The sequence below is a fragment of the Myxocyprinus asiaticus genome, chromosome 4 (assembly GCF_019703515.2).
Source record: "Myxocyprinus asiaticus isolate MX2 ecotype Aquarium Trade chromosome 4, UBuf_Myxa_2, whole genome shotgun sequence".
Lineage (NCBI taxonomy): Eukaryota > Metazoa > Chordata > Actinopteri > Cypriniformes > Catostomidae > Myxocyprinus > Myxocyprinus asiaticus.
Genome location: NC_059347.1, coordinates 52245818 through 52259215, shown reverse-complemented (window position 1 = coordinate 52259215; position 13398 = coordinate 52245818). Strand labels below are relative to the sequence as shown.

Genomic DNA, 13398 nt, shown 5'->3' with positions numbered 1-13398 from the left:
GACACACAAACATACACAACCTCTGAAGGCCTGTGATTTCCTTCCTGAAGTTTTCAATTAATATCTCCACATGTGGTGCATACCATTTTCTGCTATGTGAATGCAGGATAAGTGTGTGTGAGTGTGTACTCTTCATGTGGCCCTGAAAACAGGTTGCTCAGAACCAATCCCTTCAGGGAGATTGTACCGAGCAAATGAAACTGTGTGTGTGTGTGTGTGTGTGTGTGTGTGTGTGTGTGTGTGTGTGAGTGAAGGGGTTGGGGCTCTAAACTGGTTCAAGACCCCTTTTACATCTTCTCTCTCCCTCCCACTCTTTTTCTCTCCAGTGATTGCATACTCGTGATAAACACGCTCTGGGCATAAAAGAGGAAAGTTCATATAAATATTTGAGACCTAATTTAAAGATGAGCATGTATTATGCAACTCCCTCTTTTAACCCAAGCATAAACAAATTTAATTCCCTCTGAACATCTTTACTATTAGTAGTGCATCAGGTAAGCATCGCTAGTAGTATTTTAAAATCCTTTAACCAGAGTATTACACCTTGGAACTTAACTTGACCCTATGGTTGGGAAACTTCAATCGGAAACTGGTTCAGTTTTTTTTAAATAGAGGAAGCGTTTGATTTTCATTACTTACGGTTCCACTTACAGTTCTTGAATGTGCATGAATTTCCGCCAATGCGCATGGAACACTACACAAAAAAACCTGCTGCGTTACTAATGTGCATCGCTGCCCATCTGCACAATCTTCTGCACGGAACACACATTGCGTCGTGTATAATGTATACAGCACAGTCTTTGCAGCACTGCAATGAGTCAGTGGGGTGTTTATGTCAACAGTGCATCCCTCGTTGTTTTTGCATATGCTGTTCTACACACTCAAATGCATTAGAGGTCTGCAGGTGACCTGGACTGTTGCTGATGGCACGTTCCCTTGGGAAAAGGGGAAAAAAAGAGCAAGATAGAGGCTAAACTCGCACCGTCAGTTTTACTCTTCATCATACTCCTCCTCTCTCTGTTGTTGTGTTTGATCTGTCACACTGCATTTTTACCAACAGCAGTGTCCATCATTTCCTCCTCCTCTCCCTTCCCATCATGCTTTTCTGCATCCTCCTGGGTCTGTGACTGTCTCATTGGGTTGTGTGCTCAAACCTGACTGTCCTCTATGAATCTCTCTCTCTCTCTCTTCCTGGAACTGCCATCTCTTTTATTTATTTAGCACTTCCACTGCCCTTTTCTAAAAGTAGTGTGTAGTGACATAAAGGGATAGTTCACTCAAAAATTTAAATTCTGTAATCATATACTGACTATCAAGTTGTTTAAAGCCAGTTTTACATTCTTTCTTTGTTGGTATTAAGCAGAACATTAGCCTCAGTCACCAGTTACTTTCATAGCATTTTTCTTTCCATACAACGTGGGTACCACTTTATAAAAAACTTTCATTAAAGGGACAGTTCACCCAAAAAGGAAAATTCTCTTATCATTTACTCAACCTCAAGCCATCCGAGATGTGTATGACTTTCTTTCTTTTGCAGAACACAAACAAAGATTTTTAGAAATGTATCTCAGCTTTGTTGGTCCATTTAATGCAAGTGAATGGTGGCCAGAACTTTGAAGCTCCAAAAATCACATAAAGGCAGCATAAAATTAATCCATACAACTCCAGTGTTTAAATCCATATCTTCAGAAGTGATATGATAGGTGTGGGTATGAAACAGAACATAATTTAAGTCATTTTTTACTATAAATGTCCACTCTCACTTCCACATCCTTCTTTTGTTTTTGGCAATTCACATTCTTTGTGCATATCACCACCTGGGTAGGGAGGAGAATTTATAGTAAAAAGCATTTTCATTTTTTATCTGTTTCTCACCCTCACCTATCACATCGCTTCTGAAGACATGGATTTAATCACTGGAGTCGTATGGATTACTGTTATGCTACCTTTATGTGATTTTTGGAGCCTCAAAGTTCTGGCCACCATTCACATGGATTTAATCACTGGAGTCGTATGGATTACTGTTATGCTACCTTTATGTGATTTTTGGAGCCACAAAGTTCTGGCCACCATTCACTTGCATTAAAGACATGGATTTAACCACTGGAGTTGTATGGATTACTTTTATGCTGCCTTTATGTGCTTTTTGGAGCTTCAAAATTCTGGCCACCATTCACTTGCATTGAATGGACCAACAGAATGTAGATATTTTTCTAAAAATCTTCATTTGTGTTCTGCAGAAGAAAGAAAGTCATACACATCTGGGATGGTGTGCGGGTGAGTAAGTGATGAGAGGATTTACATTTTTAGGTGAACTACTTCTTTAATAAACTAAAATGTGAACTAATATAATATAACACATAAATAACTACATAATGATCTGTTAATCATTATATAACAGGCCTGCTGTGAGGTAGCCTAACGTACACAGTTAAAGTTATTATGAGTTAAAACTATAAATATGTCTTATAACAATTGTTACCCACATTTCTGGTATTAAAAGGTAATATCATATGGTATTAAAAGAATATTATAAAAAAAAAAAATGTTACCCAGTAATATGGGTAACACTTTATAAAAATTGTTATCAATAAATCAAAATAATACATAAATTAATATAATACATAAACTAATACATAAATATCTGTTAAGCATTATGTAACATAATACTGTGAGGTAGCTTACTGTAAACACAAAATAAATTATGCATTAAAACTATAAATATATTTTATAATAATAGGTCTACATTATAAAATTAAAGTTTAACCTATATTACTTGTAATAAAATGAACATCATAAAACACATCACATTCATCAATAAAATGGTTATTTGGGTTTCATAATGTGTTTTTTTGGTTTGTTTGGGTTTTTTTTTTTTTTTTTTTCTGCTCTGTTTAGCCATGAAATTGTTTTCCTGTTTTCGGAAATCTAAAATGAAATGATCTGATATATCATGACTTTGAAGAACAGGGGCCACTGTCTGAAGCAAAAAGGCAAAAATGAAATGCATTTGATATAATTGCGGGACAACTCGGCTAACATTGGCAAAGATCACGAAAAATGTATCACTGGTGCAGTCGATACTTTAATGAAGTATAATTATTTTAATTGTGTATAAATGCACAAATGTGTCCATGCTTTGCTCTGAATAATATTTATAGCGTAAATGTGCAGAAAAAAAGCAAAATTTACTCAAAATTGCAATAGTTGAAATTTAATTGAAAAGAGCCAGGTCAAATGTCAAATCTCCCACATTGTTCTGGTGGCCTTGGTTACATATCGTCACTCATTTTAAGGTGGGTACACACAAAATCCTTAGGAAAATAGGTGGGCACACAGAGTATGCCCTCAATTACACGACTGCTTCAATTTCCTTCCCTGTATCAATTTTCCTCCCATTTTGTGCCTCTTTATGGCTAGAGAGTTATATCCAACATAATTAGACTATGAAGTACAGCATCAGTGCCATATGTTAAGACTCAGGGCATTTAAAGTGCAATGACACACACTTATATACACAAACACAGTCCAGATGGGCTTCACACAGTCAAACCCGTCCTTCCACTCATACCGACAACCAACGAACTTATCTTTCTAAACCACCTGATTTTCCTTCTAGTTAAACTGTACCGTTCACTCCCTCTTTCATTTCACACTCACTTTCCTGCTTTCCTCATCTGAATATGAACTGTGCTGGAATGCAAGCAAATAACTAACCGTTGAGGGTTATATGTGCTGGGGGTTCTGAGTGCTGTAATGAGAAGTCAATTACAGGCCAGTGCAGCACTTTCTTCCCAGCACTCCTGACACGCTTGACACCAACAATCATGCATGCGATTATCTAATCAGCCAATCGTGTGGCAGCATAAAATCATTCAGATATGGGTCAGGAGCTTCAGTTACTGTTCACATCAACCATCAGAATGGGGACAAAATGTGATCTCAGTGATTTGGACCGTTGCATGATTGTTGGTGCCAGATGGGCTGGTTTGAGTATTTCTGTAACTGCTGATCTCCTCGGATTTTCATGCACAACAGTCTGTAGAATTTACTCAGAATGGTGCCGAAAACAAAAAACATCCAATGAGTGGCAGTTCTGCAGATGAAAATGCCTTGTTGATGAGAGAGGTCAACAGAGAATGGCCAGACTGGTTTGAACTGACAAAGTCTGCGGTAACTCAGATAACTGCTCTTTACAATTGTGGTGAGAAGAATATCATCTCAGAATGGCATTTTGAGATGTAGGTTGGCGCTGTTTTGGCGGCACGAGGGGGACCTACACAATATTAGGCAGGTGGTTTTAATGTTGTGGCTGATCTGTGTATATAGATAACAGAAGGGAGAACCCGCTAAAAATAAGGAGAATGAGACAGGTAAGAAGAGAGAGACAGGTAAAAGGAGTGAGAGATATGAATTGGAATAGAGAAACATTTAAAAAGGAAAGAGACAGGTAGGGAGAGACAGGAGAAGAGGAGTGAGAAAAACAGAAAGGGAGAGAGACATGGGGTCAAGAGGATAAATACAGGTAAAGAGAAAAGATACTTAACTAGATTTTTTCAGTAGCATGATAGTAGCTCAGCTGTTTTCACAATATTGCAGCTTTTCCAGTAAGAAAATACAGTTTTACAGTAATTTTTTTTTTAGCATTGTTGTCACAAAACGCAACATCTGTCACACTGTACTGGACAAGGACAATTGCATCTATGTGAACTTCTGCAGTTAATCCAGGACATTAGTCATTAATCTTACAGTTCATACAAAATCTTTGTTTAAACTCTGACCCTTAACACTTACATTGTTTAATAATTTTAAACCATGACTTGCACTATACATATGTAATATTGGCATTATATTCATGATATTAGCCAGAGGGGAACTGGCCCCCACAGTGAGCCTGGTTTCTCCCAAGGTTATTTTTCTCCATTAACCAACATCTTATGGAGTTTTGTGTTCCTTGCCACAGTCGCCTTCAGCTTGCTCACTGTTGTTATAAATACAGTTATTATTTAATTACTTATTTTTAAACACAATTCATAATCGTATTTTATCAAACTACACAATGATGACTCTAAGACATTATAGATATTACAGTTTCATATTCTGTTAATGTCTGATCTTCTGTAAAGCTGCTTTGAAATGATGTGTGTTGTGAAAGGTGCTATAAAAATAAAAATGACTTGACTATTGTGAACGCAGTAACAGAGCCGAAGGAGTAATCAAACACGCTCACCTAAACCGTCCGTACTTTCTCATGTAGCTCTGAGAAAACCAAATCAGTTAACCTTTGTGTTCTGTTCGTTTCGGGTGCATTCTCATAATGTTTGGGGTCAAATTTGACCCCAGACAATAATGTGTAATACTGTACCCTACTCATGTAATTTTTTCATGTTAATTTATGCATTAAAAGTTTATGTTAATTGTTAAGCTGGTTCCCGCCTCCTCCTTGCCCATCCTTATACTGTTACAGTCACCTATTCATTCCTGTGTGTGTGTGTGTGTGTGTGTGTGTGTGTGTGTGTGTGTGAGAGAGAGAGAGAGAGAGAGAGAGAGAGAGAGAGAGAGAGAGAGAGTATGTGTGTTCTGCATTGTGGCTGATTTATTGATTTTATTTGACAAATAAAAAAAAAATGCTCAGTTTTATCATCTCCCCCATTAATTTCCTATGTGAGGTCAAATTTGACCCCGAACAGTAAGAGTGTGATTATTTTCGTCACACCACCAGCTTCCAGCCGAATTTCTTTTGTGCATGTATAGACAGCAAATGTAGGAAGTCACCAAATTTCATGCCACTGAGTTGAAGGAAACCATGTTTTTTAAAGCAGCAAATTTCAAAACTGACCCCAACAGCACATAAGGGTTAAGTGAAACTGTTCTTTCGGGTGGTTGATGTAAATAAATTTAAGGGAATCGATTATTTTAAATGGTTCAGTGTTGGAAACTCAGATTCATTTTAGTGAGTTGGTTCTTTCGGACAGTTCCTGTAAATGAGTCACTGATTCACTTGAGCCAAGCACAGGAATTTGCGTTCTTTTCTGAAGTTAAATAGTTAGTGTTTTGCTGCTGTTTATCACTATATTTCAATTCAGTTATATAAAATAGGGCTTTTTCTAGTTTATGTATCTTAAGTGTAAATGTATGTGCAATTTACTATTGCCACCCTATTTGTTTAACCCCCTTATGAAAATTAACCATAATTTTACTATAGTAAAATTGTAGTATCCATATTGTAACTATGGTTTTAATATAGTAATAGTGTAGTAACCATGACTGTAGTAACTATGGTTAATTTTGTGGTTACTCTGGTTTTACTATAAATAACTCTGGTTTTACTATAAATATCATGGTTATACTATGGTTACTGTAGTAAAAGCATAGTTAATTTTCTTAAGGGAATGTCACCCTAATTAAATATACAACTATCAGGTGATGTTATTGAATTTTGCAATCAGAACTGATTGCAGAATTAAATAATATCATCTGCTTGTTATATCTAAACGTATTTTCTTTTTTAAATAGCTTCAGTGTAGTTAACTACATTTTGTTAGTAGCTTGTAGTGTAGCTAACTACTTTTTGAAAAGAGTGGCTTGACTGTGGTTTAACTACTGTAAGTTCTGAGTAGCATGGGAAGCTACAGTTTCAAAGTAGCTTCCCCAACACTGGTAAAGAAGAGAGAGGGAAAGGTAGGACAAGAGGCAAGTAAAGAGGAAAGAAAGACAGGGAGAGACAGGTAAGGAGAGAGAGATGTAAACAGTAAAAGAGAGACAGGTAGGGAGAGAGACAAGTAAAGATTCAGTATTAAAGGTTTGCTCAAACCCTGAGCTGGCACATTACCAACCTGCCTAATCTTTGCAGCGTGAGGGGTAGTGTATCTGTGAGTGCCCATGACTTCCCTAAAATTCCCTGATGCTAAATAATTATCTGTTTAACTGCTAGACGGTGGCAAGTGAACGATGGCCTGCAGTAATGGTTCTGTACTAGGAAAATTGCTCTTTCAGCACCAACTATACACAAGCCATGCACACATATGTACCTTTGTGTGTGAGTTTAATGAAAAACCTTTGTACTGAAAGTTTCAAGGTTCACAAATCTGATTATCAAGCCCTGATAAAAAAAAAAAAACATTGCAAAACTTATTTAAAAAAATAAGTGGCTTTTTTAATGAGGAAAACAGCAAACACCTGTCTTTTTGAAAACAAATTCAGGTTAACACAGTTACACATTAATTTTATGGGGAAAATGAAGAAAAATTTGGAATAGATTTGGGGTATTTTTAGAAGCAAAAACATGTCTAATATTTGTTGATTGTTTTTTGTTTTGTTTTTGTTTTGTTTTTTTGCACTTCAAATAGAGCAAAAAAAATATGAAAAGAAGACTGCAGTGCATCCAAGCAATAGATTTGAATCTTGACGTCAATTTGAAACAATTTGCTATGGGTTCCATATTTATCCTGCTTTGAAGCAGTCATACCTCAAACATGAATTTTGAAACTGCTGTTTGGTTTTAAAAAGTACAGTAAGTTGCTAACAAGTTGCTACATAAAGGACTACAAGGGTTAGCTTATTCATCAAGAGCATTAACATTTATATATTTGTGATATATATATATATATATATATATATATATATATATATATATATATATATATATATATATTTTTTTTTTTTTTTTTTTTTTTTATTAACACTTTTTATTGACTCCAACAAATGAAACAGAAAAACAAAACATTTATGTACAGAATCAACTTTTAACCCCCATTATTCCCTTTCCCCCTCCCAATAACCATCCCCACCCTGACCCCCAACAAACATCCCTGTGGTCAAATCTAAAATACATACACAAAGAAACAAAAAAATGATATATATATATATATATATATATATATATATATATATATATATATATATATATATATATATACATATATACATAATAACACACATTTAAAACTAATAACTAATGCCCCTCCCCGAGAGCCTTCCAAAAAGGCCAAATAACTGCCCCACTTCCTATTGAATACCCCCAGGTTGCCTAGCCTTCTATCTGACATTTCTTCAAATGCTGCCACCCTGCTCATCTCTGTGCACCTCTCCCAAAATGAGGGTGCTCCAGTCGACCTCCATCCCCTAAGGATAATCTGTTTGCTGATCATTACACTGGCTAGAACCAATTTCTTATGTATTTATCCCCTATAATAATGACCGCCCCATCGCCTAAAATACAGAGTCTGGGGCAAAATGAAATTTGAGTGCCCAATACGTCACATATAAATCTCTGAACCCTCAACCAAAATTCTTGGATCTTAACACACCACCAAAAAACATGGGTTGTGTCCCCATCTTTTGATTGGCATTGCCAGCAGGTGGGTGTGTCTTTAAGACCAAGCCTATTCAATCAAAGCCACACAGTCATGTGTGTACAAGGAATACAGTAGTGGGCTGAGAACACAGCCCTGCGGGGCTCCAGTGTTGAGGGTCAGTGATGAGGAGATGTTGCTGCCTATTCTAACCACCTGGCGTCTGCTTGACAGGAAGCCCAGGATCCAGCTGCACAGCGAGCTGTTTAAGCCCAGAACCTGGAGTTTCTCATCTAGCTTGGAGGGCACTATGGTGTTGAATGCTGAGCTGTAGTCTACAAACAGCATTCTCACATAAGTGTTCTTTTTTTCCAGGTGGGAGAGAGCAGTGTGTATTGTAGATTCAATGGCATCATCAGTGGAGCGGTTGTTGCGGTAAGCAAACTGCAACGGGTCAAGAGAGAGAGGCAGCACAGAGCAGATGTAATCTCTGATTAGTCTCTCAAAGCATTTGCTGATGATGGGGGTCAGAGCAACAGGACGCCAGTCATTTAAGCAAGTTATTTTTGATTGCTTTGGAACAGGCACAATGGTGGATGTTTTAAAGCATGTGGGGACTACAGACAAAGAGAGGGAAAGGTTGAAAATGTCCGTAAAAACACCAGGCAGCTGGTTCGCGCACGCTCTGATGACGCGGCCCGGAATGTCGTCTGGGCCCGCGGCTTTGCGGATATTCACCCGTTAATTCCTTTTCTGATGACTCCAGATAATCGATCCGTTTCTCGTCATCCCCCACTCTTGTAACCACCTCAGTGAACTTTGCCTCCGAGGCAGTGATCAATCAATGTATCACAGCAAGATCCTCCAAGTAAGCAACAACCTTCGTCAGCATTGCCGACATGTTCAGCATCTCTCGCCGCATTTCCTGCACCTCTCCAACTAAATCGACTCCCAGGCTCTCGGCCTGCTCGGGGGTGTCAGCTTGAGTGTGTAAGTGTCTTTTAATGTCTCCAGAGCCCGAGGATTTTGAATTCTTTGATATATTGTCCTCCTAGAACAGTTATGGAACAGAGTGTATCGAATCTCACTGGTTTATTTCATTAAAAGTGTTAAAACTAGCAAAGTGCGCAGAGCTTGCCGTTCACAAGTCCGGTCCACACATGGCATCACGTGATTCCCTTATTTGTGGTAGGATTTAACTTGTTGGCAACCCGTGTTTAAAAAAAAAAAAAAAAAAAAAAACAACTTTAAAAATCATCTTTTGAGGTAAAACTGTTAAAATTTATGTTGCAAGAACAACATGGGAAAATCTTTGCAAGTAATGTTAACAACGGGTCTTATTTTACTCATAAATAAAAAAAAAACAGTATTCTAAAAACCCACTGGAAATTCCCATGGCTCAAAAATTCTCTTCCAGGTTGTAGGACTGCAAACTGAACCTTTCTTTTCATCGGCAAAAGACACATGAGAATCTCAAAAACACACAGTAATTTGCAAGAACTTTTACTACCAGCTAATAAAAGGCAAAGCAGGGGCAGATCTACCAGGGTGGCAAACGGTGGCAAATGCCACCATAAGAAAAGGCATTGCCACCCCATCTGCCACCCCAGTATAAGTATACAAATGTATAAAATATAAATGTAAGATGTTGACATTGTGTAGGGGTTTATTCATGCCAAACTGTCCTCAACTCTCACTGGATGCACAAATGACTACACAGACTGATCGTGTGATTGATTACAGTGGCAGCCAATCACGTGAAAGTATATCAGTGGTCAACTGTGTGATAGGTTAAAGAAGCGGCCAATGGCGTGATGGGTTACAGCAATAGCCAATCACGTACTTGCTGCTGCAGTGCATGTGTAGTGTTTGGGTACTCGCGAGCTTAGGTTTTTTGATTTTATTTCCTCAAATACAACAACAATACGACAATATGGACAAATAAATGGAGAAAAAAGAGGTAAGAGATTCATTTCCAGGTCCACTGAATGATTATTCGATATATTGCCGTCAGTTGAGACATGTCCTCAGCACCTTCTGAAATAGCTTTCATCAGGTATGTGTATAATCCAGATGAAACATCTATAGTTCTTGAGTAAGAGTTTCTATTTCATCTGATCTGTGTATGTTTTGATTGTCGATCCGGCGCTGGAATGTGTTATTTTGAATTTTATAATAAATATTCGTTGTGGCTGTTATCAGTGTCGTTTAGTGTCAGCAGTTTTTCCTGCAGCTTACGCTCTTTTCCGGGAAATAGAAAAGCAAAATATATCCCCCATATAAATATATATATTCCTATATAAACTGAGTGTTCCATGACTGAGTTTTGCAATGGGAGACGGGTGTTTGTGAGCTGTGCCATCTTGGTCACCGATGTTCTTGCGCAGATTCCCGCTGCTGGAGCGGACAGTTTGTGGTTGTCACTGTCTGAACTTCGGGCTGAGCTGTTTTTTTCAAATACAGAACAGTCAATAAATGTGTCTGTGTTTCTGCTACTCTCGTCTCACCGCATCTTTTATTGCATTTTATTTTTAAAGTGTAACACCCGTCCACTGACATACATATGCAATCTTGGTTTATTACAATATAAAGTTATATTTGGGTGAATTAGAAACCAGAACCTCTAAAAACTAGACACAAAAATAACCACTAGATCAATCAGTCATGTTCTTGATTAAATTGCTGATCTATGGGTTCATCTACTGACTATCAAAATCCCAAGAGTGTTAGTGGCAGATGAAAAGATGAAATTATCATATTATGTGAAATATCTATTTGACTGTTTACCAAAATATGTGATTTAAAATAATTTTTTATTGTGCATCATTTCTATTCATGAGTTTCGCAGCACTGCCACCCAAAGTACAGTTTTCTTAGAGTTTATTTTTATTTAGAACTAACTTTGTGTTAATGTTCCCTTCCAAATGGCTTATTCCAGCTGTTGCAAAGTTGATAGGCCAACAGGATTTTATTTGCAGAATAACATTGGGTATGCATTTACTCTCCATCCATGGGTACACTTAACAAAATATAACAATTTGGCCTGCTTATTGTGGTGAAGTTTATTCCAGATTGCCAGTTTTATGTCAAGCTAAAGAACATTTAGAATTTGTTGATGTGTTAAATAGACAATGTCTTGATACTCTGGAGATTTTTTTATATTGGAAAATCAGTAGCAAAATGGTTACTACTACTACTACTACTACTACTACTACTGTATGTGTGATTCCTGTGTGTGGTGGTGGGTCCATGGTTGAGCGCCAGCTTGTGAATAGAGAAAGCGGGATCAGGAGATGAGAACTGTAAGGATCATCACCAGGCAAAGGTTGTCTCAAACTGCTGTTTGTCATTGCAGTGAGAGTTGGAGGTGGATTTATGTGAAAGCCAATTGCCAGTGAGGGGAGAGAGAGCTACCACGCACCCACAGAGACTACTGTGTTTAAAGAAGAAGTGAAGTTTTCTGTTAAAAATAAAATACCTTTTTGTGTTGGATCTCGCCGACTCCCGCTTCCTCCTTACCCCAACCACGAACCCTGTTACACTGTGGAAATGCAGTTGTATTGCAAATTTATGGATATTTATAATTTGATAGTGACTCCAATTAACGAACTAGTACTTATTGCAGTGAAGCTTGGTCCATAAGAACAATGCATGGATGCTTGCTTTGGTGTTGCCACCCCTCATAGTCTGCATGCCACCCCATGAAAAAATGTCTAGATCCACCCCTGAGGCAGTGAATCACACTGATCAATATGAAGTTTGACAAACTGTGTGCTGCAAACCATCAACTGACCACTGCCACTCCCACATTTATTTATTTTAGTGTTTATTTGGCTGTTTCTCATTGCGAAATACCCACCATGTTCACAATTACGTGTTTTTTAGTAAATACATATTCCAGTATGGCTCATAGGCCTGATGTTTTTGATAAAGCTTGGCTGTTGCTTTGTCTTGGCTCTCTGGTTACCAAACTAACCCCCCAAAAAGGACAGCGAGGCAGCAGGGGATGAATTCTCAGCAGCTGCGGCGCAGATAAGCAATTTATGTGTTTGATGGAGAGAATCCAGATCAGATTCTGAACAGATCCGTCCTGTACTGTAGATGCGTATCGAGAGAGAGTATGCGGTTCCGCTTTCATGAGAGTGAGGGGTCAAAAGTTAACAAGCACAAGTACATCCAGATTTGTCTGTATGACTGCTGGTGTCTCTGTCTGAGTGCTGGACTGTCTATCTGCATGACTGATGGCTCAATGGGTTCTGCATGCATCTGCTTGTCTTTTACGAGTATAAACATTACGCCCCATTCAACTTGGTTTATTAACAAAAAATATACAGTATATTACATCAGAAACCTGGTCCTTTTGCATGCTAAACAGAAAGTGTTGCACTTGACTTACACGACTTAAAGGGATAGTTCACCCAAAAATGAAACTTCTCTCATCATTTACTGACTCTCATGCCATCCCAGATGTGTATGACTTTCTTTCATCTGCTGAACACAAACAAAGCTTTTTAGAAGAATATCTCAGCTCTGTTGGTCTATTCAATACAATTTAATGGTGGAACTATGAAGGACCAAAAATCATATAATGGCAGCATAAAAGTAATCCATACAACTCCAGTGGTTAAATCCATATCTTCAGAAGCGATTTGATAGGTGTGGGTGAGAAATATTCAACATTTCAATATAATCAATATTTAAGTACTTTTTTTACAATAAATTTCCACTTCCACATTCTACTTTCTTTCTTTTTTGCGATTCGCATTCTTCTCAAAGGTGGAGATTTATAGTAAAAAAAAGTACTTAAATATTGATTCTGAAGATATGGATTTAACCACTGGAGTCGTATTGATTATTATTATTCTGCCTTTGTGCTTTTTGGACCTTCAGAGTTCTGGCCATCATTCAGTAGCATTGTATGGACCTACAGAGCTGAGATATTCTTCTAAAAAAAATCTTCATTTGTGTTCTGCAGAACAAAGAAAGTCATACACACCTGGGATGGCATGAGGGTGAGTAAATGATGAGAGAATTTTCATTTTTTGGTTAACTATCCCTTTCAGAGCGTGTCTGAAGATGCTCTATGACTGTATGGCTTACATGT

At 37.7% G+C, this 13398-nt stretch overlaps 1 pseudogene; it reads right to left on the bottom strand.

The window, feature by feature from the left end:
* Positions 1-835: 835 nt before the first annotated feature.
* The window catches only part of LOC127439773 (sushi domain-containing protein 2-like), a 28340-nt pseudogene continuing 15777 nt past the window's right edge, over positions 836-13398 (bottom strand).